The following is a 4194-nucleotide window of genomic DNA, read 5'->3' as shown; positions in this document are numbered from 1 at the left end:
ACACGGGTCGGGGGGACACACAGACACAGACACACACAGACACACACTACACGGGTGGGGGGACACACAGACACAGACACACACTACACGGGTGGGGGGGACACACAGACACAGACACACACAGACACACAGACGGGGCTCGTGATGCTGAGGGAGAAAGAACCGACAAGCTGCTGCCTGCAAGATGTCTTTCTTGTTGGTTTTTTTAAAGAGAGCTCCCTGTGGAAGATGGGAAGTGTACAAGCCCACACAGCTTGCATTTTAACAAGTGATAAGAAAGGTTAGGGTTTCCCCTGGTTCTCTTCCATTCAGCATCTCAAAATCTATTTTGAAAGCATACGTGAAAAGACATTGTTTGTATTCTATCAATGCTTTTGACAGAGATTGATCGATTAGAGACACACACACACAGAGACAGCCTTTAGTCTCTCTCTGTAGACAGTAATATTGACTCTGGCCTAATGGTAAGGAGTTGGGCTGCCATTGCAAAGGTACAGAGATTTAATCCACAAGGTGTTCTGTGGGGAAAAGATGAGCAGTTCCCTCCTGTGTGATTTACTGCTTTGAAAACTCACTGGAGAGTGAGAACTGTGAATCAATTCCAACTCTACAAAACAACAGGCATTGTGGTTTTTTTTTCCTTTTTATTTTTAGAATTATTTTTCTTGTGATCTGAGTGAACATTTACAAAGCAAATTGGTTTCCCATGCAATAATTCATACACAATTTATGTACTGACACCTTCCCCGCTTTACTCCCTGTGACTCTCATTTCTGTTAGCCCTACCCCTTAGTAGCCCCAAGTTTTATTCCTAGTCAGATACTGCCCTTTTAATTGTATGTGGTTGATTATTCTAAGCACTATTTCCTGAGTGTTACTGTTTAGCATATAGACCTCTTATTTTAATGCAACTGAGTCACAGAAGTGAGTTTTGTTCCAAGTTCAAAAGATGACTAAGGACTATAGTCTTGGCTTCCACCATTCTCTATATGACCAGTATGCCTAGCCATTTTTATGTTTTTGTTTGTTCCAAATTTTTCATTTACCTTCTCCAGGACCTTCTACTGTGGTCCTTTTGGTAGTCAGCAGTGGTAACTGGGCAACATCTAGTTCTTCTGGTCTCAGGAAAATGGAGGCTAAGGTTTACACTTTGGACTAATTGTTTCTATGTGTCTTTACTTCCCTCCCTCCACTTTGTTTCATATGGAAAGTCTATAAATTATTCTTAAAATGTTATCAGTTAGGATACACTCAAGGTCATATTTTTATTCTCATGGACTTGTTTCATTTTCTTCATCTTCAGTTAGAACTTACATATGCGTTCCTGATGGCTTGCTCCAGTTAACCTCTGGCCTGGTTTCAACTGCTAATTTTCTGCTTCTACAATGTTTCTTTTCACAGATGTTGTCAGTGTGATTCCTGTATAGTTCATCAGGTAAAATTCATGTGCATAGTCACCATTTAAAAATATTTTCAGTGAATGAATCATTTGTTATACAAAATTTAGTCTCCAGGTTAATCTCTGTCACCAAGTCTAAATTACTGTTCACATACAAGTTAAAAAATTGATGGACTGATTTCCCAATGCAACACATCTGATTTTTTGACGGCTGTTAGTATAGATGTTGACTGAGGATCCAAATAAAATTCATTGAAAACTTTAAGTTAAATTGTTTGAACAGTGCCTCAATAGGGAGCTACAAGAAATTTGAATTGGATTCACAAGAGGTCAGGGCACAAGAAATATCACTGGTAATATCATATGGATCTTGGCTGAAAGCAGAGACTGTGTGCATCATAGCAAAGCATGGCTAGCATTGAGAAGAATAAGAATCCCAGGACACTTAATTATGGTCATGAGAAACGTATACATAGACCAACAAACTGTTGTCTGAACAGAACAAGAGAATACTGTATGGTTTAGAGTTGGGAAAGATTAATACCTATTTATACCTTTTAATTGCTATTCTTAATACCTATTCAATCTGTACAGCAAGCAAATCTTTTGAGAAGCCAGACTATATGAAGAAGAATTTGGCATCAATAATGGAGGAAAACATACCAGCAACCTATTTTTTGTTGATGATATAACTTTGCTTATAGAAAGTGGAGAACACTTGAAACTCTTATTGCAAAAGATCTAAAACTATGGCCTTCAACTTAAGTTCCATCCCAACATCAATAAAACAAAAATCCTCACCAACATTATGATAGATGGAGAAAAGGTCAAAGTTGTCAACGATTTTATTTTGCTTGGATTAACAATCCACAACCATGATTGAGAGCCACAGTCAAAACATCAAAAGACATATTGTGTTGGGAAAACTTGCTGTTACAGATCGTTCCAACGTTCCAAAGAGAAAGGATATTTAAAGACTAAGGTGCATCTGATCCAAATCATAGTCTTTCCAATTGCTTCCTACGTATCAGTAAGTTGGACAACGAATGAAGAAGACTGAAGAAGAATTGATGCTTTTGAAGTGTGGCATCGGTGAAGAATATAAAATATCCCATGGACTGACAGAACAACAAATAAATCTAGAGGCGAGGATGGGGAGACTTCATCTCACTTATTTTGTGCATATTTTCAGGAGGATCCATGCCAGGAGAGATGACATGCTAGGAAAGGTAGAGCATCAGTGAAAGAGAAAACGACCCTCACCAAAATGGAATGACACAGTGACTACCACAATGGACTTGAGGATGACAGATTGTGAGGCTGGTGCAGGATAGGACAAGGTTCAGATATGTTCATAGGATCACTATGAGAGTCATAGTTGACTTGATGGCACCTACCAACCACCACCACAACTACTTTCAGATATGGAGAGAGCAATACTTGTACCTTCAAAGCACCTTTAAAGCTTCCAGCCACTGCTCATCAAAGTAATAAGTAGAAAAGTATCTTTGTGGACTATTCTATGCCAGTTGACCTTAATATCCTCTGAATTTATGTTCTTTAGAGCATGGGATCTACAACTTCAAGTAACTCATTAATCTTGAGGTCCCCTTCTCTCGTATTAGAAGCAATTGTTGTCATGTGCTGTTGAGTCGCCTGTGACTCATAGTGACCCTATGTACAGCAGCTCCAAAACCTGCCCTGTCCTGAGCGAGTCTCACCATTTATGACATACCAACCCATATTGTCCCAGTTACTGTATCAATCCATCTCATCTGGTGTCTTCCTCTTCTACGCGGTCCCTTCACCCTTCCAAGCATGTCCTCCAAGAACCAGTTTCTCCTGGCCAAGTACCCGACGTATGTGAGATGGAGCTTCAAAAATCTGTACTTCCAAGGAGAAACTTGGTTTCACCCTCTCCATGCGTGAGAGGTGGTTGGGGAGGGGGTGGTGGGAGAGGAGGAAGAGGGAGGGAGAAGATATTTGGGTAGACATTTATAGAGCAAAGCTGTTTTCTAGTTAATAGATCATTGTGGTACAAGTAATTATATAATATGACCCTTGCGTCCATAGTCTTCCATTTTGGGGTTTCTAGCCTCTTTGTCTATGCTTAAGGCCTCATTCAGCATGAACCATTTATTAAGGAGAGCGGATTAGTGCTTCCATCCTACACAGCTTTTCATGAGAACAGTGGTAAACTAAAAGTTGTAAACTAAAAGCTGAAAAAGATTATCACTTTACGGTGGATAATGATGAAAATGAGCCCCAGTTATCTTTAAGAATGACCAAGTTAGGAGCTAGTGCGAAGGGATGAACTGCACATTGTTGAAGCAGAGACAATGGATGACGAGGGCAGCCCAATTAAAGGAACACTGGCAACTTTGAAAATGTCTGTACAACCAACAGTTTCCCTTGGGGGCTTTGAAAGACCACCACCTGTGGTCCTATGGCTGCAGTGTGGCTCAAGGTCTGTGCATATAAGTGGACAGTAGTTAGTAGCTGTGGAGGAAAACGCAGAGTCACATGAGGAGGAGGATGTGATACGATGTAAGAGATCTGCCCCTGCAAGTGGTAACACAAGTTTATAGGGGGAAAAAGTGAAACTTAATGCTGATGAAGATGATGACTATTTTATGAGGAAGCTGAAGAAAAAGCACCAGTGAAGAAATCTATATGGGATACTTAGCCAAAACTGCACAAAAATCAAACCAGAATGGAAAAGAGCCAAAACCAAAAAACGGGGAAAGCTCCACAAACACCGAAAGGACCCAGTTCTGGAGAAGACATTAAAACAA

This window comes from Elephantulus edwardii, unplaced genomic scaffold (assembly GCF_000299155.1).
Source record: "Elephantulus edwardii isolate Elephantulus edwardi_28Jun2011 unplaced genomic scaffold, EleEdw1.0 scaffold00131, whole genome shotgun sequence".
NCBI classification, from domain to species: Eukaryota; Metazoa; Chordata; class Mammalia; order Macroscelidea; family Macroscelididae; genus Elephantulus; species Elephantulus edwardii.
This window is presented reverse-complemented; position numbering follows the sequence as displayed.